A 27,418-nucleotide genomic window follows, 5' to 3' on the forward strand; every position below is an offset into this window, starting at 1 on the left:
GGTATTTCTTTGGAAATTACAGCTTCCTTATAGTATTGGGGTGCTTAGTTTAAGAATTTTCGGGGGGTCGACTGTAATTAACTCCCAGGGGCTAGTACTCAACATGGCGAAATAAATTCGACAACCCAATCCCTATTGGCTGTTTGTGTTCGCAGGAACATCCCTTGCAGTCCGTACGGAGTTAGGGTAAAGCACCGCTGTGGCAGGCGGACATTTGTACCACTGGCTTGGTCACTTTCCCAAAAAATAACAAAAAATACGGTAAATATTTAGAAGAGGGCCGCACCAGTTTTGTAAGGTTTAAAAACAAAAATGGCAGAAACCACCAGATTGGTGTTGCAGAATGTGTAGAAACATGAGGAAACTTTAAAAACAAGAAACTTCACTTATCCAACCTTTAACCTCAATTATAGGGGACCCCAGTGGGAACCGGGGTTTTTGGGTGGGGGAGCAGGAGAAAAGTGATATGCAGTGCACTACCTAACCTAACAAAACCACCTAACCTAACCTAGTGTGCCACACCTAGGCCTAGCCTAGCAGCGGGCTTTGCTCCCTCCTGCAACCCCCCCCCCCCCCGCCCCCCCCCCCCATAAGAGCACTACGTCTCTGGCACAAATCCACTAGTTTTTTGTGTATTTTTTCCAGAATACACTAGACACACCATAACTTAAATAACAGTCGCTACAAGATGCTGGAATTTCGTTAACAGGGCCTTGAATATTATCCCGTAAATGCTGCTCAGAAGAAGTGCTGGCTACCGGCTCCATGTCTAAGAAGGAACTGAAATAGTATTGGTAGGATAATGTATCCTTGTGCAGAGAAAATTTCCGAACACCCGGGCCATTGGCCAAAGTTCCAGAGGTGTCAAAAAATGAAACTGTGGTTGGCCAAACAATCTCTCATATAATGACTATACTTTTTATATAGCTTTTCACTTGCTCTTTCCATGTAGATGATTATTTTTTTTAATATCCAGTGCAGCATGCTTCTGAAGTTTTACCAAAATAACTTTAGCACTGCCAGTATCCAGAATTAGACGCCAGTCAAAACCCAAGCAGCGTGGAAGCAACACCTTGAAACCTCAACTCTTCTCTTGAAGTAAGTATTTTCTCCCAAGTTAGAAATTAAGGCCATAATTTCCGGGTAAACAGAAGTTAATGAAAGTCTAGCTATGCGCAGTGCAAACTTACCTCCATGGTGCTTTCAAAATTTTTACTTAAAACACATTATGATTAGAAGATTGATGCCATCTCGATGTTTCCTGTCATCTGTGTCAACAAACTTCCCATTTCCTGAGCTAAATCTGCACACCACATGTATCATAGATGCTGGGACACTTTCTTCATAACAATCTTAAATGACGAGGGTGTTTTGGCTTTCGAGCAGGTAAACATAGCAATTGTTTGTGAAGAAGAAGAGTGCCCTAGATAACATTTAAATAATTAGTTAAAGACCAGAATAAGGTTATGAATTGCATTTTTTTTATTACGTATTCATAATAATTCATTTGAGAATATTTCATGCTGTAAAAGGAACCAGATTCCCGACACAAATTTCATCGGTTTTGCTGTGAACATTAGCTATGATGTTGTTCACGCTTTCCAATTTTTTTTTATCAGTGCTGCCAATTGTTTTCTGTTTACCCTCCAAACCTGGGATAAGTTTGGAGACTTACACAAAACTGTGGAAATAAGTGAATTTAGTGCATCTATTTGACTATACATAAACATTACAGCAATTTTATCATTATTGCATTATAATGACATCTAGAATTTATGGAAACAGTTTGTAAAGGCATCGGCATATGTGTCAAGTTCCACTAAATTGCAATTCTTAGAATGCATTAAAGATTACATTTGTTTCAGCCATACAATTATTAAAAATTAAAAACAAATTATTTCAGCCATACAATTATAAAAAAAATTTTTAAGTCAAAATAGTAATATAGACTTATATAAATAAAAAGTGCTAGCAAAAAAGTACAATTTTTTTGTAATAAACAATTCACTAACCCGTCGTCTGCTCGACTCACGAATAGTGATCTTTCTGATCAATTTAAATAGTTCGAGACTTCCAAATCGTCAAAGGACTCTATAGCATGGAATCTCAATATACAGTGGGCCCCGTATTCGCGTTCTCCGAATTCGCGGACTCACTGATTCGCGGATTTCTCTTTGGACCATACCTACCTACCCATTTATTTGCAGGGATTCGTCCATTCACGGGATTTTCCGACAAAAATAATCCCTAATTAGTGTATTTTGATGTTTATTTTCATGACTAAATACATTTTTATGATACAAAAATCATTTACTAATTTTCAAATATTAATTTTGAATAATACTGTATTAGTAAGTTTAATAAGTTTAAATGATATCATAATAAAAATAATAATTCTCTCTCTCTCTCTCTCTCTCTCTCTACTACAAAAATGTATGTTTTTTCTATGATAAATAAATGATTTACTATTTTCAAATATTAACATTAATGTATACAGCAATAATATCAATTCATTAAAGAAAATACCATAGTGAATTAGTAAGATTTTAGGTTATAAATTTTAAAAAATTATGGAAGAATGAAGGAAATCCCAGTCTTCTCTCTCTAACTCCAGGTACTAAAACTGTCAGATATATCAAGTTAAGTGACAGGAGGGGGAGGACCTGTTGTGTTGTTGCCACCAAGTGCTCATGTAATTTCTCTCTCTCTCTCTCTCTCTCTCTCTCTCTCTCTCTCTCTCGTCTCTCTCTCTCTCTCTCTCATCTCTCATCTCTCTCTCTCTCTCTCTCTCATTTACTGAGACTCAAGATTTTTTTATAGTACTTGTACTATATGTTTTTAATACTTTCAAATATAATAATAATAATAATAATAATAATAATAATAATAATAATAATATAATAATATTAATAACTGTAATTACAAAATTCATATTATGTGATAGTACAGTAGTACCTCGAGATACGAAAGGCTCAACTTACGAAAAACTCGAGATACGAAAGCTAACACAAACAATTTTACTGCTCTACATACGAAAAGTTTTCAAGATACGAAAGGTTTTCTGAAAGTCCGAGATTCGCCCTATAACAATTTTGAAACTCGCAGCCGCACGCCGCCATCTTAGTTATAGTAGACTCGCCACCATCCTCCTGCTCTCCCATTGGTTCCTGATGCTAGCCAAGCCATGAGATCCTTCTCTCTAATTGGACAGCATCCCTCCCATCATGCATCTTCTATACGTACGTGTTGGCGTGCCTTAGCTCGGCCACTTCGCATCTGAAACTTTACCGTACGCAATCGGCATTCATTTAGTCCAATGATTTCGTTTAGTAACGTAAATTCGTTAGTGATTTCGTTGCAGTACATATTATTGTGTTGTGCGAAGAGTGTATTGTGTAACTTTACGTAAATTAACGTACATGATTAACGTAGTCATGGGTCCCAAGAAAGTTGAAATTCACGAAAGAAGTGCATGCTGTTTTTGGAGACAAAGATGGAGATCATAAAGAAGTATGAAGCTGGTATGCGATTGAGTGTGATCGCAAAGGAATACGGCCGTAATCCGTCGACAATAGGCACCATCCTTAAACAGAAGGATGCCATCAAAGCAACTACACCGTCGAAGGGCATCACTATTTTGTCCAGCAAGAGGAGCCATGTGCACGACGAGATGGAACGGCTGCTCCTCGTCTGGATAAAAGACAAAGAAACCGCTGGCGATACAGAAACGGAGACAGCAATCGCTCACAAGGCCAGTGCTATTTTTGGCGATTTGATTGCGTAGGCGGAAGACGACGGAGGGGAAGGGACTTCAACGCCAACCCCAGAGTTCAAGGCTTCGCATGGCTGGTTCGAGAAATTCCGTAAACGGACCTGGCATCCATTCGGTGGTGCGTGCATGGGGAGGCTGCCGGCTCGGACACGAAAGCGGCCAAAGCCTTTAAAAAGACGTTCGACGAGATAATGACCAAGGCAAGGCTACAGTTCTCAGCAAGTCTTCAACTGTGATGAGACTGGCCTTTTTTGGAAAAAAAATGCCTCGTTGGGCATACATCACGGAGGAAGAGAAGAAGCTACCCGGGCATAAGCCTATGAAAGACAGGCTTACGCTCACACTTTGTTCAAACGCCAGTGGGGATTGCAAGGTGAAGCCCCTACTGGTGTATCACTCCGAGACTCCTCGAGCCTTCAAGCCCCACAAAGTGTTGAAGGAGAAGCTTCCAGTGATGTGGAGGGCTAATGCAAAAGCCTGGGTACCGAGGCTTTTGTTCACCGAGTGGGTAAATCTGTGTTTCGGCCCGACTGTGAAGAGTTTTTTGCAAGAGAAGCGCCTCCCCCTGAAATGTCTGCTGGTGTTGGACAATGCCCCTCCCCACCCTCCTGGCCTCGAGGAAGATATTGTAGCGGAGTATTCCTTCGTTAAGATTCTTTTTCTTCCGCCCAACACCACCCTCTCCTCCAGCCCATGGACAGCAAGTGATAGCGAACTTTAAGAAGGTGTACACGAAACATCTTTTCAAAAGATGTTTCGACATCACCGATACCACAAAACCTCACCTTGCGTGAATTTTTGGAAGGAGCATTTCGACATCGTCATTTGCATCCGACTCATCGACCAAGCTTGGCAGGAGGTTTTTCGAGGTGAACCTTGAATTCCTTGTGGAGGAAACTCTGGCCTGATGCCGTTTCCGCCCGAGACTTCGAGGGATTCGACATGGGCGAAGCTGGTGCTGCTGAGTCCGAAACAGTTGACGATCCCGAAACTGTTTCCCAACCAGATCTTGACGAGATCGTTGCACTCGGCAAGTCCATGGGGCTGGTCGTCGACGAGGACGACATCACGACCTTCTCGAGGAGCACCAAGAGGAGCTTACGACGGATGACCTGAAGGAGTTGGAGGCCATGCAACATAACGTCGTTCAGAGGAGTTCTCTAGCAGCGGCGATGAAGAGGAGGAGGAGCCTATGACAACGGCAAAAATTAGGATGTCTTAGCTGCTTTTCATAAAGTGCAATCGTTTATCGAAAAAAGACACCCCGAAAAGGCTCACACAGGACGTATGCTTGCGCAGTTCGATGACTTTTGTTTGCCTGAGTCGTTTCAGAACATTGTGAAAGTAGGCAGAAGCAATCTTCCTTGGATCGTTATTTTTTAAAGAGGCCTTCAGCATTAGCAGGAGTAAGCAAAAAAAAGGAAGAACCAAGTGATAAAAAACAGAAAGTTGAAAGCAAAGAGGAAGAACCAAGTGATGAAAACAGAACATTGAAAGTGGTGATGAAGTTAAAATTCTGTAAAAAAAAAAAAAAAAAAAAAAAAAAAAAAAAAACGTAACGTAAAAGTTAAAAAAAAATTTAAAAATCAAAAAAAAGAAAAAAAATTTTAATTTTTAGATTTTTGTAAGTTAAGTGTTACAGTTTTGTTAATGTGTTTCGTAATTTTTAGTTTTATAGTTTTCCTTAAATTTTTTTTTTTATGTGTTTTCGTAAAGTTAAGTGTTTCGTACGTTATCTGCCGTTTGCCCCTCCTCCTCCTCTGCCGCCACTTTCGGAGATAGCCCCACTCGAAAGGTAAGCTTCCACATTTTACGTTACAGTAATAATATTTCTTGTACACTAATATACACTTTATTTACAGGTTTTGCATTTTTAGTCTTAATTTAGGTATTGAATGGTCCAAATGTTGTAGTATTTCATTGTTTATAGGTCAATTTAGCTTTATTATGAAATTTAATGGGGTGTTTTTAGAGGCTTGGAACGGATTAGCCATTTTACATGTAAATGTGTTCCAAGATACGAAAAAACTCATTATACGAAGGCCGCCTCGGAACGGATTAATTTCGTATCTCGAGGTACCACTGTATTTTAAAGAAATACAATACTAATCAATCCATGTCACTTTTAATTAAGGTTAACTCTCTCTCTCTCTCTCTCCCCCTTTTGCCACACAAGATATGTGCCATAGTGGTAACTCCTCTCCCTCTCTTTCGCTGGAAGCGTTATAAGTATTTTCTGAGAGAACAGAGATAAACTCTCTCTCTCTCTCTCTCATACCGAGATGAAAGAATTTTTATGGTACTAGTATGTAAAATGTTTATTGATAATTTCAGTTATTTAATAATAATAATAATAATAATAATAATAATAATAATAATAATAATAATAATAAAACTGTAATTACAAAATTTCATAATGGTAGTATTTTAGAGAGATGAAAATGACCTTTCCATTTCACTTGTAAGGATTACTCCTCTTTCTTACTGAGATGAGAGAATTTTTATGGTAGATGCATGTGTTTATTATATTTTCAAATAATAATATAAAGATAGAAGTAGTAATTATACGATACTAATTTTCAAATGAAAATTCTTCCCTTGTCTTTTTCTGTATCAATTTCCCTTCCTTCTCATAACTCCAGTGATGCTCGGAGCTGGGAAAGTAACAATGCCATACAATGGTCAACGAATTTAATGGTTTTTATGCAGCCTCTCTCTCTCTCTCTCTCTCTCTCTCTCTCCTCTCTCTCTCTCTCTCTCTCTCTCTCTCTCTCTCTCTCTCTCTCTCTCTCTCTCTCTCTCTACCCACAAGATACTTGTCATAGTGGTAACTCTGTCTCTCTCTCTTGGCTGCAAGTTTTATAAGTATATACCTTTAAGGGTGGGACTAATGTTTAGGATTACTTTGAAATTATATTAATACAATCTCTAAGATTAATACAGTAATATGATAATAATTTAGGTAAATTGATGCAGGATGTTACATAAGGTATTCATTTGGTGTTTCTATTCTTCCTTCTTTTATCTCTCTCGCTCTCAGCAAAAGAATTGATAGACTGACAAACATAATTGCTCAGTCCTCTCTTTCTCTCTTCTCTGGAGAAATATATGTATTTATGGGAGGGGAAAAGTGTTGCCTACAGATGTTCATTTCAGTCTATTGAAATCGTAAGGAGTTATTCTCTCTCTCTCTCTCTCTGCTATTGGCTGTTTGTATATTTCTAATGGTAAAATGTTTAAGATGACTTTCAAATGATATTAATAATACCAATTCAATGGTATATTTGATGTAGGATAATACTTTAAGTAGACATTTGGTATTTGAACTTTCAAGATAGGCAGATATAGGTATTTTTTAGAGAGTTCTAACTATTTCGCGGGTTTGAGCTATTCGCATGGGTGTCTGGTACACATCTCCCGCGAATACGGGGGAACACTATAGTACTGAAATGGCTCTCGAGCCCTCCCTTTGAGCCGTTTCTTTCTTTGTCTATGAAGAACCTCGCCAAGAAGACACTATTTTTAGTTGCATTAGCATCAGTTACACAAGTTAGCGACAAAAGGTGTTATTTTTCGCCTTAAGTGCAGGTGACAGTTGTTGTGTTTTTTTGTTGGTTATTTCTGGTCTTAGCCCAGGGCAAGGGGCAATATTTTGTTGTATCTTGTTAATCAGCGTGAACACCATGGCTACAAAGATATTCCACTCCATGTAGAGGCACTCATTGTCATACTCCAAGCCTTCTACTATGTAAGATGAGCACCGACCAAGGCAGTATTCTCCTGCAGTAGCTCTCTTATAAGGTAAGGTACAACAGGCATTAACAGTGCTTTTGGGTCTTTTTTCAAGAATCATATGTTATTTTTGAATTAAGCTTATATCCACAGCGCCCCATCCTTGTAATGGGTAATCAGCTGTGTAATTGTTTGGTAGACACTGCATTCAAAATGGAAGTTTTTTAATTTTTAAAATAAAATAAAATTTTATTGCTTACCAAACATTTATTAATTAAAGCCCTCCCTCCTCACCACAGGTGGATGGCTGGGCAGAAACAAATTGATGTTACCTGGACAGTTGTACCTGTAGGCTCTCCCCTTGAGTGGAGGGAGTGATGTCACTTACATCAACAATGGCTGTGCCAACCGTGGAAGTTTTGAATCTGTTTGTCTACCAGCTGTAGGAACATACAGCAATATATTTGTTTGGTAAGTATGCAATAAAATTTAATTTTATTATAAAAATTCCATTTTCTCATAGTTTCATAGTTCAAGCTTTTTTGTGTCAAATACATAAATTGAAAACTCAGTTCATTTTAGGGTATGAGATCTGGGAGAGTAGTATGCATAAAGAAGTAAATAGCCCTTTTTTCTTGTAAAACTTGATCATGTGTCTTCCCTAATAAAAGAAACATAAATGACTTACCTTTCGATATAAATGAGCCTTTAAGATAAATAAAACCGTTGTTTTGGTTTGTATTTTAGTAAGATTAGCTAAAATAATTGCTTTACAGCAAGTACAACCACGTATGCACTATCCATATATGCCAGTTTTTATCAAGATTTTGACAAAAATAGAGGAAAATACACCTTATTTTTGTTCTTAGGTCCCCAAAAGATATAATTATTTTCTAGATATACATTGGTAGTCATTTTGTTCTGTAAACTAATCTTCTCAAGTTTATCCCGTATACCCTGTAGGGGGGTAGTGCCATCAGTGCACCTCATGCAGTGCACTGTAGGCATTACTTGAGGTTATTTGCAGCTTGCCTTTGGCCCCTAGCTGCAACCTCTTTTGTTCCTTTTACTATACCTCCTTTTATATTCTCATCCATCTTATTTTCCACCATCTCCTAACAATTGATTCATAGTGCAACTGTGAGATTATCCTCAAGTTACACCTTTCAGACCATTTACTGCGAATTTCCCTTTCAGCGCTGAATGACTTCAAAGGTTCCAGTGCTTAATGACCTCAAAGGTTCCAGTGCTTGTCCACTGGCCTAAATTCTGTATTCAATTCAATCAATTTATCACATATACCATAAGCCATTTAATCCTTGCATCAACTAAAATCAAAAGGGGCATACTTTGCCCTCATTAGCTCAGTCACCTTTCCACTTTTTCCCTCTAATCACTGGGTAACATGTAAATCAACTGTAAAGCTATATAACCTCACAATCCAATTACTATTTCATCAGTTTTATGTGTTCTTCAATAACTAAATTATATTTGTGCCATAATGCACAAACATGAACCACTAAACTCAGCCTTATACTTAACATCTCAGTCAAGAAATTTATAATGCATCTTAAAGCATTTAATATTCTCTTATGTGTTTATGCATATCATATCTAAAGTTTGTGATACATGTATATGGGTCAAAATGTTAGTTGAGAAGCGTGGGATGTAAGACACTAGAATGAGGTGAGGTGCTTGAGCCACTAGTGTTGATGGTTGCATAATATTTGATGACTGAATGGGGCTCTTGTCATTCTCATCCGAAGCATTGTCTATGGAACATCCCCATAATTGTCTTGACTGCTGTCCTTATTACTACCGTAATTACAATTATGACAGTTATGATTACATGCATAGCACTCAAAGTTTGTCCCATACAGTGCATAAAAAGTAAAAGATATTGTTTTAGTTTAAAGATTCATGTCATATGTGGCTGAAGAACTGGAATTATTTTATAATGTTATTGCATATACAGAGAACAAACATGGTTATACTTGAAACATTCCAAGTCACTCTGAACAGGTAAGAATCCATACCTAAATTAACACATTTTTATTCAAATAATTATTATACAGTGCAAAACTTGTTCTTAGTACATTTCTTTATAAGAATAGTACTGGCTTTTGGGTACTGTGCAAAAATCAAGGTGTTGTATGCCTGAAATAAAAGGAATAAAATTTCTCCTTCAATTTATCTAGTGTATTTTCATTTTCCTTATATTAAATTGTATTTACCAGCAATTCATTAAAGACTTTCACGGTACTGCAATGCATTAAGAGTCTGTGACTAGAATGTTATAACATATGAAGCAGCTAAATAAGGTGCATAAAGTTGATTCCTGTATTAATTACACTACACATTTAATGCACTGTTGCTCTTCATTTATACAATAATGCTTGTAATTTCTTTGCAAATGTTTAGTAACAAACTAGCATTTTGGTGTAGTAGTGTTGTTGTCATCTGTGATCAGCCAGTGGTCATAAAAGCAGGGACTATAAAGGAAGAGCAATCAAATGGACTTGTTTGCCAGTGGTATTTGTATTGATCATTGTCCCTGCTTTTATCTTTACTCTTACCTTAACCATTACCACCAAATAAATGTTAAAGAGTGTGGCACAAGTGATGTTTGTGTTGCGATTGTGATGGCTATACTATTCTTGAAATTACATCTTTGTCAGAAAAAAAATACTATAATACAAGTAACTGAGAAGGGAGAGTATTCTTATCTAGGGAAATACTTAAATTAATTACATCTTTGTCAGAAAAAAATGCTAAATGTAATACAAGTGACTGAGGAGGGAAAGTATTCTAACCTAGGGAAATATTTAAATTAAGTAATCTAAATAAGGTTGAGCTGACATCCTAGAAAAAATAAATTAAACTATTAGTACTATGTTTTTATGACATGAATGAATGGAAATTATCAATTGATATTAATTCATGTTAAAAAAACATCATTCGTTTCCAGATTTTGAGTGTAATTTAGGTTTTTGTACATGCAACTTCCCTGGCAGATATATACTTAGCTATAGTCTCCGACGTCCTCGGCAGAATTTCAAATTTCGCGGCACACGCTACAGGTAGGTCAGGTGATCTACCCTCCCGCCGCTGGGTGGCGGGACTAGGAACCATTCCTGTTTTCTAATCAGATTTTCTCTGTCACTGGTTTCAGCAACACCTGTTGGTGGTTCCTCCTGATTTGGATTTCGTTTTTTCGCTTGCCGTGGATCTTTCTTGGACTGTCTTTTGGTGACGTATTGGATCGTTGGCTTGGCATACACTTTTGTGGACTTTTCTTAGGATTTGCTTTTTCTGATTCTCTAATATGTCTGACGCTGGTACTGTATTTAGAGTGTGTGCGATGGATGACCGTAAGGTGAGACTACCGAAGGGTTTGGTAGATCCTCACACTGTATGCATGAGGTGTCGGGGTAATGAATGTTCTATTAATAATCCTTGTGCTGAATGTGAGGGTTTGATTGAGGAAGGATGGAAGTCTCTTTCTTCTTATTTGAGGAAGTTAGAGAAGGACAGGGTTAGGAAAGCTTCGTCCAGAAGCTCCAGTAGTTCTCGTACTAACGAGCTAGTCGAGGATGCTTTAGAACCTAACCATAATGTAGTTGTTGCAACCTCTCCTCCAGTTCCAGCCCCGTCTCCCTTCATCGAACCTGCGGATTCGTCTTCTGAGATGGCTGACATGAAAGCCACTCTGCGCAGGATGGAATTGCAGTTGCTTGCAATGGAAGGTAAGAGTGCTGTGGGAAGTGATGTGTGCAGTGTTCCCAGTGTAGTGGAGGGGGCGTCTGATCGGCTCCGCAACGCTCCCAGGTCTAGACCTCTTCCAAACTCCCAGGCCCAGTGGAGGAGGAATGTCGAAAACCGTAAGGAGGTTGTAGAGAATCCCCACCGGTCAGGCATCCCTTCGGCAGGCCCTGTTGTCTCGACCCAGGCTGCCATGGATCGCCACAGGAAAGGCATCCTTAGGAAGTGCTTTTCGCCGTCCGATTCGGCTTCTCCAAGGCGCGGATGGAGTTCGGCTGAGGAGTCTCGCCCTTTGAAGAGATCCTGGAAGGCGCCCAGCAGTGTTTTAGACTCCAGCCTGGAGCGGTTCCCTGAGGAGTCGCCGTATGACTCGAAGAGAGCCAGGAGATTCCAGGACAGCCCTGCTTCTCGTGCGGCTCTTCCCTCTTCTCCGAGGTCTCTCTCGCCTTCTCCTGAAGGAGATCAGGAGAAGTCCACTAAGCGCATTCTTGTGGACCTTCAGGAGCAGCTTTCAACGTTGATGGGCGCACTGGATAAGGATCCTCCTCGCAGGAAGGACATCGCGCTTCCGATCAAGAGGTCTAGACTTCTCTCTCGGACGGAAGACCTCCCTTCTCGCAAGAGACGTGCTTCTCGGGACAGGAGCCCTTCTCCGAGAAGTTCTAGGCGCCTCTCCCCTGTTAGGAGCTCTTCTCCTGTTAGCCGCTCCTCTTCTAGCAAGCGCGCTCCTCTTGATAGGTGCTCCTCTCCTAGCAGACACTCTTCTCCTGCCAGACGCTCTTCTCCTGCCAGGCGCTCTTCTCCCAGCAGGCGCTTCTCCCCTGGCAGGTGTGATTCTCCTGACAGGCGTTCTACTCCTGGTAGACGTGCCTCTCTTCGCAGTCGCTCTTCTCCTGGCAGGCGCTCTTCGTCAGGCAGGCGCCTTACTCCTGGTAGGCGCTCTTCCACGGATAGAAGCGCCTCTCCTACCAGACGTTCTTCTCCATGTAGGCGCTCCTCTCCTGTCAGGCGCTCTGCTACTTCTGGACGTGTTCCCCCTGGCAGACTTGCAGGGGAAGTGGCCTTGTCTCACGAACGTCTTCGAGTGGCAGCGGAGGAAGACTTGGAAGACGTCTCGGAGGAGGAAGCCCCCAGAGCTGCGGGTTTGTCGGACTACAAGACTTTAGCGGCCCTGTTGGTACAAGAGTTTGGAGACTCCCTTAGCCCGGCTGCTCCTCCTTCTCCCCGATCGCTTTTCTCCAGCACCAAGACATCGAAAGGATCCTCCTTCCTTAAGATGCGTCCCACCATCTCTATGAAGAAGGCCTTGCAAGGAGTTGGGGAATGGTTAAGGTCCAAAGAGGAGGCAGGCAAGACGGTCTTTTCTTTTCCCCCTTCCAAGCTCTCGGGAAAACATGGTATTTGGTATGAAACAGGAAAACTGATGGGGTTGGGACTCCCCTCATCGGCAGAAGCGGACTTCTCCACTTTGGTGGATTCCTCCAGGAGACATTCCCTACCTACTGCGAAGACTACGTGGGGAATGAACGAATTGGATCATTTCCTCAAGGGAACTTTTCGAGTATTTGAAGTCTTCAACTTTTTGGATTGGTCCCTTGGGGGTTTGGCAAGGAAGACTAGACCCAGAGTTTCTAGGACCGGAGGAGCTAAACAGCATACTGTCGTGTATGGACAAGGCAGTTAGAGACGGATCGGGGGAGATGGCCTCTCTTTGGAGCAGCGACTTTGAAGAAGAGAGCAGTATACAACTCCTTCCTCACTAAATCCGTGTCTCCTGTTCAAATGGCTTCACTTCTTTACGCGCCTCTTTCGAACCAGCTGTTCCCACGGAAGTTAGTTAAGGATATTTTTCACTCCCTGGCAGAGAAGGCGACTCAGGATCTGTTGGCTCAGTCGTCGAGGAAGGTGAGATCAGCGGCTTCCTCCACCAGGAAGGAGAAATTTCCTGCTCAGGAGCCCTTTCGAGGGGGCCCTTCACAGAGATCTTCTTTCAGAGGCTGCAAACCCGAGAAGTGGGGTAGGTCTTCTATCAGACCCTTCAAGAAGTCGAAGTAAAAGTCAAGTCCTCCAGACAACAGTAGGTACCTGCCAGACTCCTCAAGTTTGCAGAAGTCTGGGCACAGAGAGGGGCAGACAGCTGGTCTCTCTCTATTTTGAGGAAGGGATACCTCATCCCCTTCAGAGAAAGGCCTCCCTTGACAACAACTACCAAGGGAGTTATCAGCCAGGTACAAGGACCCTGTTCTGCGGCGGACCCTTCTTCAGTTGGTAGACCAGATGCTAGAGAAGGAGGCCATAGAGCCAGTTCAGGATCTCCACTCTTCGGGATTCTACAATCGCCTGTTCCTCGTTCCGAAGGGGGGTGGAGACCTGTTTTGGACGTAAGCGCCTTAAACTTCTTTGTAGAGAAGAGGAAATTCTCTATGGAGACGACCTCTTCGGTTCTCACTGCTCTTCGTCCAGGAGACTGGATGGTTTCCCTGGACCTTCAGGACGCGTACTTCCATGTACCCATTCATCCGTCATCGAGGAAGTATCCGTGATTCATGGTCCAAGGAAGGATTTTCCAGTTCAGGGCCTTGTGCTTCGGCCTGTCGACGGCTCCTCAAGTTTTCACGGGCCTCATGAAGAATGTAGCCCAGTGGCTGCATCTGGAGGGGGTGAGGCTCTCGTTTTACCTAGACAACTGGCTAATTCGTGCCGAGTAGAGGGATCGATGTCTGGAGGACTTACAAGTAACTCTGGAGATGACCCAGTCCCTGGGACTGTTGATAAACCGGGAGAAGTCCCAGATGGTTCCCAGTCAGAGCATCGTGTATCTGGGGATTCTGATGGATTCTCGGGATTTTCACACTTTTCCATCCCCGGAAAGAATAGAACGGTGCTTGGAAAAAGTGACAGCCTTCTTAGGAAAAGAACGGAGTTCCGCGAGGGAGTGGATGAGTCTTCTGGGGACACTTTCCTCTCTGGAACAGTTCTTTTCACTAGGAAGACTTCACTTGATGCCCCTTCAGTTCTACCTGAGGCGGATGTGGGACCAGAAGTCGCTGGACCTAGCGGACACCTTTCTGATCATGGAAGGGATAAAAAAGGACCTCGGTTGGTGGCTCAACCCGCTCAGAGTAAACGAAGGAATGTCGCTGCTAAAGCCGAACCCGCGCCTGGTGTTGTTCTCAGACGCTTCAGAGTCGGGATGGGGAGCAACACTAGGGGCGAAAGAAGTGTCAGGCACCTGGAAGGGGGAACAGGTGAACTGGCACATAAACAGGAAAGAACTAGCAGCAGTTTTTCTGGCCCTTATAAAGTTCGAGCCAGAAGTCAGAGGATCGGTAGTCCAGATCAACTCAGACAACACCACGGCTCTGGCATACATAAAGAAACAGGGAGGGACTCATTCCTTCTCCCTGTACGAAACAGCAAGGGACCTGTTGCTGTGGGCGGAGGAAAGAAGAATCAAGCTTCTAACCAGATTTGTACAAGGAGAGAGGAACGTGAGGGCGGACCTGCTGAGCAGGAAGGATCAAGCCCTCCCCACAGAATGGACTCTCCATCTGGACGTTTGCCAGAGGCTGTGGAACCTTTGGGGCAGACCGAATGTAGACCTGTTTGCCACACACTGGAACAAGAGGCTGGACAACTTTTGCTCCTTCATCTCTGATCCAAGGGCAATAGCGGTAGACGCCCTCCTTCTGGACTGGGCAGGAATAGACGGGTACGCGTTTCCCCCATTCAAGATTTTGGGGGAAGTAATAAGGAAGTTCGTCTCCTCAGAAGGAGCGAAGCTGACTCTGGTCGCACCCTTTTGGCCTGCTCAGGAATGGTTCACAGAGGTACTGGAATGGATGATAGATTTTCCCAGATCCCTGCCACTCAGGAGAGATCTGCTCAAACAACCCCACTTCGACAGGTTTCACAAAAACCTCCCCGCTCTCAACCTGACTGCCTTCAGACTATCGAAAGACTTGTCAGAGCGAGAGGCTTTTCGTTAAGGCTTCTAGAGCTATCGCCAGAGCCCACAGGACGTCAACCTTGCGAGTCTATCAGTCGAAGTGGGAGGTGTTTCGAAGATGGTGCAGGACACAGAAGGTATCCTCATCCAATACCTCTGTGACCGATATTGCTGACTTCCTTCTCTTTTTAAGGGAAGAGTGTAGTCTAGCGGTTCCTACAATCAAAGGATATAGGAGCATGGTAGCCGCAGTTTTCAGGAACAGGGACCTGAATATCTCGGAGAATAAAGACCTTCATGATCTTATCGGATCTTTCGAGACCACGAAGAAGAAGTCCTCTAGACCTCCCAGTTGGAACTTGGATGTGGTCCTGAAGTTTCTGATGTCAGATAAGTTCGAACCTCCTCAAGAGGCTTCCTTCAGAGACCTTACTAGGAAGTCGCTGTTCCTTATGGCTCTTGCTACTGCGAAAAGAGTTAGTGAGTTGCAGGCTCTGGACGCCAGAGTGGGGTTCAAAGGGGGTCAGCGATCTGCTCCTTTAAACCCTTATTCTTAGCTAAGAATGAGAATCCCTCTAAACCCTGGCCCAGAAGTTTTGAGGTAAAAGGGCTCTCGTCTTTAGTGGGAAAAGAGTTAGAGAGATCCCTATGCCCTGTCAGGATCTTGAAATTCTATCTAGAAAGGAAGAAGAAGCTGAAGGGCAGCCTAGAAAGTCTCTGGTGTTCAGTCAGAGATCCCAGAAGACCTTTCAGTCAGAGATCCCAGAAGACCTATTTCAAAGAACGCACTGGCATTATTTATGAGAAGTGTAATAAAGGAAGCACATCTGGCGTGCGAAGAAGAACAGTTTAGGCTCCTTAGAGTGAAAGCTCATGAAGTGAGGGCCATTACTACATCTCTGGCCTTTCAGAAGAATATGTCTGCATGATATAGTATCGTCTATGTTCTGGAGTTGCAATTCAATGTTTGCTTCTCACTATTTGAGGGACGTGAAAGTGACATACGATAAGTGCTTCTCTTTGGGGCCTTATGTATCTGCGGATTCAGTGCTGGGACAGGGAACTGAGACTAATCCTTTTTAATTTAGCTATTCTTAATTTTAAGTTGGTATTGTGTTTTTATGGTTGTTGGGAAGAGGGTTACGTGGTACCCCCTTTCAATTGTTAGTTCTAACAAGGGTTAGAAATGGTCAGGTGGTCGGGATTGGTTTTGTGCTCCTTGATATTGCCAGAGGCATAGGTTTTGTCATGTAAGTGGGTTAGCCACCATTGACAAAATCCTAAAAAGGTTCTGTCGTGTAAGTGGGTAAGCCCCCATTGACAAGATCCAGAAGAGCTCTCAGTCATAGGTCACTACCTCGCTGAAGCTCTTGAGGCAAAGCAGACTCATAGACAGTATCCATGAAGTCTTCTGCCCAATCAGATAAGAACCAAGGTTTTTATAACCTACAACATGTGTTGTTTTCCTGTTTTTTATATATTTATTTAGCTGTCTCTTACCCTCCACCAAGGGTGCCAATCAGCTAAGTATATATCTGCCAGGGAAGTTGCATGTACAAAAATGATATTGTTATGATACAATAAAGTTTTGTACATACTTACCCGGCAGATATAGTATACGATATATGGCCCGCCCAGCCTCCCCTCAGGAGACAGGTGGAAGAGAAAATCTGATTAGAAAACGGGAATGGTTCCTAGTCCCACCACCCAGCGGTGGGAGGGTAGATCACCTGACCTGCCTGTAGCGTGTGCCGTGAAATTTGAAATTCTGTTGGGGACATCGGAGACTATAGGTAAGTATATATCTGCCGGGTAAGTATGTACAAAACTTTATTGTATCATAACAATATCATTTTGATTATCAACTAGGTTAGACATATGATGTGGGATGGTTCTTCAGTAAAATGTTTATTTGAAGTTTCAGGTAAATATACAATAGTTGCCTGAGGCCACAGTACTCTGAAAATATATGCTATTGTTCCCTCAATCACAGTTTTATTAAAAATTAACTTAGTTTTCAGAAATCTTTCGAGATTTTTATAAGTTTTGACAACATACTATGAAGGTTTTATAACATATTTCCTAAAAAAAGAGGGCAGTAAAGTCATATATGTATTTTTCACTTAACATTGCAGCCATACATTCAGTGCAGGATAACCTTTCAAAAATTTTATGTACAATAATCATTGCTTTTATTGTGTAAATATCTAGGTCTGTGTGATACTGAGAATGTGTGAAGTAGAGAGCAAGAAATTCACAGGTATTGCCTTTTAGAATATGATGTCTACTTAAATATTTATCATACCTTGACATACAGTAGAATCTTCACCTTCAAAATCAAAATTCTGGAAAGTTTCTTCAGAAAACAACTCAAAGAGTTTCTATGCATTGTCAAACTCTAAAGCTGAGGGTTAAACATTCAATCTCCTTAACTTCTGAAGGCTACTTAGCACTGTTCCCAGTGGTCTAAATCGTCACGGTAAGAAGAAAATATCTGAAAATACAAGATAAAGTTTTTCACATTTATGTACCAGATACTTTCAAGTTAAAAGGATTTGAATCTTCAACATATTCAAACTTTGATTCTATATTTAATAGGTCCTGTGATGAAATATAGTATAACAGCATAATACAATGCATTAAATTTACATATATAACAGCATAATACATTGCATTAAATTTACATTATCCAGGATCTAACTTGGAAAAATGTAAACTAGTATTTGAAGTTAACAAAATAAATACTACCATGTGACATTCTCCATCAAAACGAATGCTACATTGTGACATTATCCATGATCAAGCTTTGAAAAATTTAAACAAGTATATTTATAGTTACCAACAACAATATGAATTTAATATTCATTTTTGAAATGAAAGAATGACTAAAATTTTTTCAACATACTTCAAGTAACAAACGTAGGGTCAGGTCCACTCTAGTGCCTCTCCCTCTCCTGCACCACAGTGGGCAAAGTGGCAGAGTTATGGGCGGAGAAGTGGGTGGTAGTCCTCCTTCAGGAGGCATATCCTCCAGATTCTCTGAAGTTCTTGGCTCTTCGAGAGGAAGTGCAGAAAATGCTGGACAAGGATGTGATAGAGGAAGTGGTGCGTCCGTCTCCGGGGTTTTACAGTTACATCTTCTTGGTGCCCAAGGCGTTGGGAGGATGGAGGCCTGTGATTGACTTATCCACCTTGAATCACTTCATCAGGAAGACACGGTTCAAGATGGAGACCCCGCGTTTAGTGTTGGCAGCCGTGAGGGAAGGCGACTTCATGCTGTCGATAGACTTATGGGACGCATACTTTCAAATCCCTGTTCATCCGACGTCCAGGAAGTTCCTTTGCTACGGGCTGACGACAGCCCCTCAAGTGTTCACAAGGGTCTTCTCTCTTGTGCCAAGTTGGGCCCAAGCTCAGGGGATCCGTTTGCTGAGGTACCTCGACGATTGGTTAGTCTTGACAGTTTCCAAGGAAAAGCTGCTGCAGGACAGGGATCGTCTACTTCGGTTCTGTCTGGAACTGGGCATAGTAGTCAACCAGGAAAAGTCGAACCTCGTACCCAGTCAAAGGATTCTCTACCTGGGCATGGTTATCGATACGACAGTGGCAAGAGTTTTCCCATCGGATCAGAGATTGGAGAAGTTGTGGGTGGTGGCGCACAACTTCCTGTCTGCATCACATCAGTCAGCTCATCAGTTGCAGGTTCTTCTGGGAGTGTTGTCTTCCCTGGAGAAGCTGGTCCCTCGTGGGTGTCTTCATCTTCGGTCTCTGCAATGGAGACTGGGAGAATTCTGGTCTCCATCGGGGGACCCACCCTTATTAATGGTTCCTCTGTCTCTGGAAGTGAGAGAAGACCTTCTTTGGTGGTTGGACGACCAAAATCTTTTGAAAGGTGTCCCTCTGCGTTCTCTTCCACTGGACTTCCTTCTATTCTCAGACACCTCCCTCGCAGTTTGGGGGGCTCATTTAGGCGGCCTCATCGCTTCATGCGTTTGGAGTTTGGAGGACAAGCAGCAACACATCAACGTCTTGGAGTTGAAGGCAGCCGGGTCCGAAGGAGTTTCAGGAGAAGGTAGAAGGACATTTTGTTGTTCTCATGTCGGACAACACCACGGTGGTAGCCTATGTGAACAAACAAGGGGGCCTGGTTTCTCGTCATCTTCACGCCTTGACTGTCGAGGTTCACCAGTGGGCGGTCAGCAATTCGGTAGAGCTCTCAGCCAGGTATATCCCAGGCAAATGGAATATGGTCGCAGGCAAACTCAGTCGTCAGGATCAGATCCTAGGCACAGATTGGTCCCTTCATCAAGTGGTAGCAGACAAGCTTTTCCAGGTTTGGGGGAGACCCATACTGGACCTTTTTGCGACTCGCTTCAACAGGAAGCTGGAGATATTCTGTTCAGTGGTTCCAGATCCTTTAGCATTGGCAGATGACACATTCCAACATCACTGGGACAACCTGGAGGTGTTTGCCTTCCCTCTGTTTTGTTTGATCCGTCAGGTTCTGAACAGGCTAATGAGTTCACAGGTCTCAGGATGACTTTGGTAGCCCTTCTGTGGCCTCAGGCAGAATGGTTCCCAGATCTGCTGTCGTCGTTGTCAGAGGTTCTGAGGGAGATTCCCCCTTGGCGACATCTGTATCAGCCCCACGCGGAAAGGTTCCACCAGTCAGTAGAATCCCTGTCTCTTCACGGTTGGAGGGTATCAAGTATCTCCTCCGAGTGAGAGGCTTTTCTCAGAGAACAGCAGGGCATATGTCCAGCAGTCTCAGAAAGTTGACCTTCGTGGTTTACTAAGGCAAATGGGCAATCTACTGTGATTGGTGTTGTAAACGGGGTTTTTCTCCACTCGCAACCTCTATTCAGTGAATAGCAGACTTTTTAACCTTCCTCAGAGATGAAAAACATTTGTCTGTGTCTGCCATTAGAGGCTACAGGGTGGCCCTGAGTTTGGTGTTATACCTTAAAAGGTATCAACATCTCCTCTTCCTGGGAACTTTCCTAGCTAGTTAAGGGTGAGCAGTCGAGTTCTCCTAGAGAGCTCAAGCCTCCGGTGTGGGATGTTTCCTTGGTTCTCAAGAACTTCACTAAGAGTCCATATGAGCCCTTGCGTCGCTCATCTGAGAGGAACTTGACGCTCAAGACAGTTTTCCTTCTGGCCATGGCATCTTCCAAGAGGGTAGGAGAGCTCCACGGTCTGAGCTATGAGGTGAAGCACACCAGGGGTTGGGGGTCAGTGTCCTTCGAATTTGTCCCAGAATTCAAGGCCAAGACCCAAAATCCCTCTGTGCACGATGACAAGTTCACTTCGTTTTCCATTCCATCACTGAATGACTTTGTGGGTAGTGATGCACAAGAGCTTTTGTTGTGCCCTCTCCGGGCCCTGCGTTGCTATCTTAAAAGGACTCGGCACCTTAGACCAGGCTGCCGCAGACTTTTTGTTAGCACAGGCCCTACAAAGAAAGAGGTGTCAAAGAATACTGTCTCTTTTTGGATACGGGAAGCCATCAGACAGGCATACTTGACTCTTGATGATTCTACCACCACGTCTGTACAGGCTAGAGCGCATGACGTTAGGGGTAGTGGTCCCTCTCTGGCTTTCAAAAAGAACTTGGCTGTACATAGAGTGCCGAGCGCTGGTACTTGGTTACGCCAGTCCACGTTCACCTCTTTCTATCTTGAGGATGTTGCCCACAGATCTGCGGACACATTTTCCCTGGTTCCTGTGGTGGCTGTCCAACAGGATGTGGAACTCATAGCTGCCCTTAACAGGGCACTTTTGTATCTTACCCAAGATGATTTTGTGGATGAGACAATGAGTGAGTTGGCTGGTCTCCTCCTTTCTCTTGTAGCTTTCCTTCTTCCTTTGGGCGGGTTAAGGAATAGACACATCATTCACTGGACTGGTCTGATACAGGTGAGTAAGGTAGTCATACTGATATCAAGCTTGGTCGCTTAATATACAAATATCATACCCTCTATTCGGTAGCATATGCTCCACTCCTTGTCAAGGAGGGGTTGGGAGTAGTACAAACCCTGGTGTATTGGTTTGCTATTGGACAGTCAAAGTTTCTGGGCAAGGAGGAGTCAGGAGTACTACAAACCCTAGCACCCTGGTTTGTTTTTGGACAGTCAAAATTTCTCTTTGGTTCCCTATAGTACAATGGTTCTCCCATATATTGTACGTCAGTCAGGGTCTGTGGTTAGATTTCAATTTATCTAGCATCTCAATGGGCTTCAATCATTCAGTCATTTCTTCTGGCAGCTGGACTGGTGGGTAGGCCCCAGCCGGTCTAGGATGTCTTGTACCTCCCTCCAAGTATGAGTCTATCCTATTGCTAAGGCCGAAGGTTTGTTCGCGTATGAACAAATGACAAATTTTTAAAGGCAATTTGTATTTTTCATAGCTACAAACCTGAAGTCTTAACATTATACTGCCCACCTCTAGCCACCCCTCTGTGTGTTAAAACATCCTGAGTTGGGAAAGACTGATGCGGTGGTGTAGGTGAGTGGTCTTTGACCACTCTTCACCCGATCTACACATGCGTTGCCAGATATCACAAGATTCCTTGCTTTAGTAGGGAAAAACTCTCTATCATGAGAGTATATATAATGTTAACATTCCTTGCTTTCATCTGTTTTTTAACTGGATCCAGCTAGGTGCTAGAAATTATCCTATCGTTAAGACCTCAGGTTTGTAGCTATGAAAAATACAAATTGCCTTAGAAAATTTGTTATTTTTGCTACAAATACTACTAATGTGAAGCCTTTTATAAAGATAACCTCTAAATGTCCTCTAATCCAATGCATGGTCACCAAGTTGGACTTTTGAATTGTTGCTTCCCTTCAGGAAAAGATCCATTTCAGTCTGTAGGGATTTCTATGGATAGGAGAGTCCTATATCTTTGGCCATGATAAGCTAAATTGAACAGACACTTCCTGGAAATTGTTGGGCTTATTTGTGAGTCCAAAAGATTTCAAGAAAGTGACCTAGACACCTTTGTTAAATCTGCAGACCTTTAAGTTTGCCCCTGAAGTGAGATTTGTTTTGATTTTTGTGGTCTCCACTTGCCAGAGGGTTTTGGAAGCAGGTATATGGTCTCATTTCCCCAACCAGACTTCCTTTGTCTCTGACACACTGTTGGAGATTCTACATGCCAGAGGGCAGTGAGACTTCTCTCTGTCAAGTTGACTTGTTAATATGCAGAGATTCTGAGCGGAAGGAATTTCTTTTTCTTCTTCTAAGTCAGTCGCCATGTCATCCATGTAGGCAACCTCGTGGCTTCATCTCTGGTCAAACCTTTTGGATAATTTTGTAATAAAGTTGCTTGACAAAGACAAGATGAAACTTAGAAATTTACTGGTGTTGGGAGAAAAGACTATGACTTTCCTCTCCAACAAATCAGTGAATCTGTACGTGATTTTTTCCTGAAAAGAAGAGTGATTCAGTTTGTAGCCTCATCTCTGGACAAGTTTGGTTGAGAGTAACCTAGGGATGCAAAATAGATCGGTGTTGGGTGCTTTCTATCTGAAGAGCAGGGTTGGGATGGCGATACAATTATCCTTTGGGTTTCCCTCTCAGGCTCTGGCTCAAAAGGGAGGAAAGGGGAAGAGAGGGGGGAATGCTAAAGCAGACAGACCACTTCTCCAGCAGCCATCAACAGGGAGATGCTGGTCATCCTAGGATTATCCAAAGGTGTGGCCTTATTGGCAGACATGAGGACAATGCTAGAAAGGAATGCGCTGGAGATCACAGATGCCCATTTCCAGCTTCTACAGTTCACCTTTCCTAGTGAAGTTGATGGGAAGCTCAAGACCAGTCATCAACCTCACTCTTCCTAAAACAAAACCTTATGATGCAAAAATTACATTCAATATGGACACTAAAATAATGTTACAGAAAATCAAGGTGAAAATACTGTGGATTAATTTAACACACAACAAAGTGTGAGATCAGTGAGGGCAGTTTTATGCTTTATGTAGACCTGAAGGTTGCATATATGGATAGCTCTCCATGAGGACCCCAGAAAGAATTACTTTATTTGCAAAAGGATAATCTTATCGTCTAAAGGCTTTGTGCTTTGGACTGGAAAATGCTCAGGGTTCGTTTGGGAATTCACCAGTTACTCTGGGACAGAAATAGCATCCTCATATTTGATAAAACTTTGGGGTTCGTGATAAATTGGGAGACAAAGTATTACGGCTTGCTAGACTCTTTCCACTAGACACTCACATTAGCAAGTTCAGGAGTTCAGGGAGGTAGTGGTCTTATCCACCCCATGATACTGTCCCTCTAGAGTGGGATGTGAACTCCCATTCTCAGCAATAACAGCTGAAGAAAAACAAGCAAAAGCAGCACTATTTTTCTCCTAATTTTCCTTTATACATGACGATGAACTCCTCTTGTTTACTCTGCCCATTTCTAAAATAATCTTTCCCCTCATGCATAAATTCAAAGCTTTTAAGCACTGAGACTGTTGGACAAAGCAATACCTTAAAAATGTTAACACTAGAAGTAAATAAGATGAAAAAAACCATGTGTGCAAAACTACAACCGATTTACACAAACCAGATCCTTTACAACATTTAAACAAAAAATACACACAGAAAATAAAAGCAACACTGTATGGGAAAATGAAGAAAATTACCTAACTGTATTTTTCTTGAGCAGGTCTGAGGCTAGCTGTGACACTGACAAGTGTAAAAGCAATCAAAGTAATGTATGTCCACCGCCCTTCCTCTGTTTTTCGTCTTCCCACAACTGACTCGAGGTATCAAGCAAACTGCTATATCCAGCACTGACTCTTCTTGTTCATCAAAGGTAACCATTCAATAGATTGTTTGTCTCCTGTACTTGATGGATTTCTAGATTTCAAAAGCACAGATGCCCTAGAACAGTGGTTCTTAAACTGGGGTCCACATGCTCTAGAGCAGTGGTTCCCAAACGGGTCCACGGACTCCTGATGGTCCAGGAGAAGGACTTAGGGGGTTCATGACAATGAAAAAATTAATATTTTTTTCAACTCCGGGAAAAATTATGCCTGTTTTCACCAATTTTGTTTTGTATTGAATTTAAAGTAAAAAAAAATACTGAAAATATTCAATGGTTTATTTATACATACTTACGTTGTGCAGGAATTTGCAAACATTAGATGTACTATGTTGTACTGGGTTGCCCACCATGATAATGATAACTTTCGATTGGCTGGGGTACTCAGCTGGGACTCATTACATCTGGGGGTCCTTGGTATGGTCAAGTTTGGGAACCACTGCCTTAGAGGATAAACAATGATTAATATTAGATTATTTTCAGATTGCCCTTTTTTCACTGAGAAATATATGTATCTTAATTTCCTTGAAGTCTTATTAAAAAGGATTGCTGCATCAGCTCCATTAATTTTGTATATAGTATTCTCTATTTTCCTTCATAAATATAAATCTATAGTATAAGTAAATATAAACTGAAGTTTTTAAGGGTTCTAACTTCTAATCATGGTTTTTGACATTTCTGCTCTTCGTGCTGCATTCAAGGAATAAATTTCCCTGCCAGACCATAAGTAACATTTTCATAATTGCTTCATGAATTTGAATGCATTATATATATATATATTTCCTTCTCACTCTAACATGTGATAACTCCTCCATTCCCATCCCTTTCTCTAGAAGGTTATCCTATCTTCCTTTTCTCATTAGGTGTGCAGCACAGATATACTGGAACACTGATAATCCTTTAGGATAATGCTTAAATTTAAAAATGGGGGTTTGTATTGGGTGAAATTATGTCACAGAAGTAGGTATTATGGAAAGTAAGACCTTGTCTTCTCAGTGCTGTGATTACAGATAAATATCAAAATTAAAGCTCATTATTGTTGATTGGGAGATTGGCAAAATTTTCACAAGTTTCTTATCCCTAATTCAAAGATACTCATTTGGCTTATCTGTTCAATAAGAACTAAGGTTAAATCATGCAAATACTGTAATGGTATATTCTGAATGACTTCTAAAGGGAATGGCTCTTTCATGGGATGTATTTTGTGTGGGTATGACAGTCTGGTATGGGGGATATAATGGAAGAATCTTGCTGCCCTGTCTTAGTAAACATCCTCTTCCTGTCATGGCTTCATTTACTCACTGTTCAGACCACTTGATCACATTTTTCATTCTGTTGCCTCTTGTTTCATCATATAGCCATAACTAAACTCTTGATATAATCCTAATAATCACCTTTGTGGACACTGTTCAATTTCCTAATCTGGAAAGAAGGGACCTCTATGGTTTTCGCTGGTATTGAATAAATCTGATGTTGTCTTGTTGTGTGCTCTAGTACCTCTGTGATCCTTGTCCCATTAAATTCCTGGACCTGTGTATTATCTAATTCTAACCTGTGTATTATCTAATTCTATGAATGCAATTTAATTTTTTTTATCAGGTCCATTTTTCTGATGCTGAGGAACAGTACATTATACTATATAGAATAGTGGCCTCCAGGGGTAATTTCTTCTTTAGCCCTCCTCTCTGGCCTAATTTTTGGCAAGGTATTGGTACTATAAACCAATGAAAGACCTTATCAAATGGTCAAAAACAGACAAATGATTTAACATCAAATGTAGATAAAACACACAGTGCAATTAACCAGTCATTCACCCAGTACCCTTATTCAGCATACAAATAAGTTGCCTTGTGGTAAATTTATGGTAGTTAATCTAACTAAACTACTGAACAGTACAAAGTAGCTTTGAAGTTCCCAACAGCGAAAGATGAAATTGCCATATATTTATGTAAATCCATATCTTACCTTTGTACATCTGAAGTGAAGTTTGTAGTCAATTCCACATCATCAAAACCATATAGCCCGAGTGCCCCTACAATTTCAAAAGCACCAGTTACAGAACTACTGAAATTAAACTGACTGAGATATTGTTTGTTGAAGATGACAAAAACCTTGAAAACTATTTTGCTGAAAACGTTGATTTCTTATACAATTGTGTGCACTAGTACTTGTGTACAGATTCTTATTACAACAGAAATTAACACACATTTTCCCATAATACTAGTGCAACTATCCACAATCTTTGAGATTTACTGGAGGACAGTGAATAATTTTGTTATTCACTTAGGGCTGTTATTCAAAACCAATTCTGAGCAAATATAGCATTGCTCAGTAAAGCGTCAGACTGAGATCATTTTCCTGCATGGCAAAGCATGAGTCATAACTTCTGTGCACCTCATCTGCATTCTTAATACAACTCAAGCATTTTGTAACATTATGTGCTAGTTGTTCATACACGAACAAACCCTCGGTCCTTAACAAATAGGATAATTCAGCGCCTCGCTGGATCTTTGGTAAAAATAAAAAAAGCAGATGAAAGCAAGGAATCTTGTGGTATCTGGCAACGCAGGTGTAGGTCGGGTGAAGGAATGGTCAAACGCCGATCGTCTACTCCAGTCTTTTTCTTTACCGCCTGGACGAGAGTTGGGGTTTTCCCCTCTTGGCATTTTTCCCGGTTTTTGCCTGTTTCATTACTTTAGTGTTTGTGTGTGTTTTTACCTAATATTATGGCTTCTTCTGCTCCTTTTCGACGTCAGCATTGGTGCCCTGGAATTCCTGGATTCCTTTGTTCTCATTTCTTGGCTTCGTCAGCGACGGACCCTCACATCACTTGCAGTAGGTGTCGTTCCAATTTTTGTTACGATTACGAATCCTTGTATGGAATGCCGGGCATGGCCTTTGGAGCAGTGGAGGAAGTTTTTATGATAAGAGGGAACATCGGAGAGTCTCCACTCTTCCTTCTTGGGAGGGCTTCGCTCCTTTTCTTGATGTTTCGTCTTCCGCAGTAGTCAACCCCCATAGTAATGTTGCCCCTGCTTCTCCTTCCTTTTCTTCCATTGATTCCTTGATGGAAGTATCGGGAGGTCACTGGGGTAATATTTGTAATGTAGTCCCCTCTTCCTCGGGAATTTTTTCGATTCCCGAGAAGGGTGAGGTTTTTTCATCATTCTCTTCTCTTCCAGAGTTGGGGGGGTTGCTAGCGCATTTTGTGGAGGCTCGCACCCCCTCCCCAGTCCAGCCAGGCCATCCCCCCCCTCCCGGCTTCGTCTCCACGGGTGGGAGCAGTCGGCCATCTTGTATTGGTCCGCCAGTGTCTGCTGCCGCCTTGTCTCGGAGGGATGCTGCGGCGTCAGCCCCGTTGTTGTCGTCACGGG

At 42.0% G+C, this 27,418-nt stretch overlaps 1 protein-coding gene and 1 long non-coding RNA gene across 4 annotated transcripts in view; both read right to left on the reverse strand.

Annotated features, from left to right (window-relative positions):
- LOC135220669 (glutamate receptor 1-like) overlaps window positions 1-27,418 on the reverse strand; it is a 713,951-nt gene that overhangs the window by 499,824 nt on the left and 186,709 nt on the right. The window lies entirely within an intron of this gene.
- Window positions 9,575-27,418, reverse strand: part of LOC135220668 (uncharacterized) — a 37,087-nt gene continuing 19,243 nt past the window's right edge. Inside the window, exons 1-4 of one of the 3 annotated variants that reach the window (XR_010315749.1) lie at window positions 26,010-26,144; window positions 24,341-24,487; window positions 17,521-17,709; window positions 9,575-9,661 (exon numbers count right to left, since the gene is read on the reverse strand). This is a non-coding gene — a long non-coding RNA (uncharacterized LOC135220668). Of the gene's footprint in view, window positions 9,662-17,104; window positions 17,710-24,340; window positions 24,488-26,009; window positions 26,145-27,418 lie in introns of those variants that run through there. The other 2 variants (XR_010315748.1, XR_010315750.1) reach the window with 2 other exon arrangements.

The sequence above is a fragment of the Macrobrachium nipponense genome, chromosome 2 (assembly GCF_015104395.2).
Source record: "Macrobrachium nipponense isolate FS-2020 chromosome 2, ASM1510439v2, whole genome shotgun sequence".
NCBI lineage: Eukaryota > Metazoa > Arthropoda > Malacostraca > Decapoda > Palaemonidae > Macrobrachium > Macrobrachium nipponense.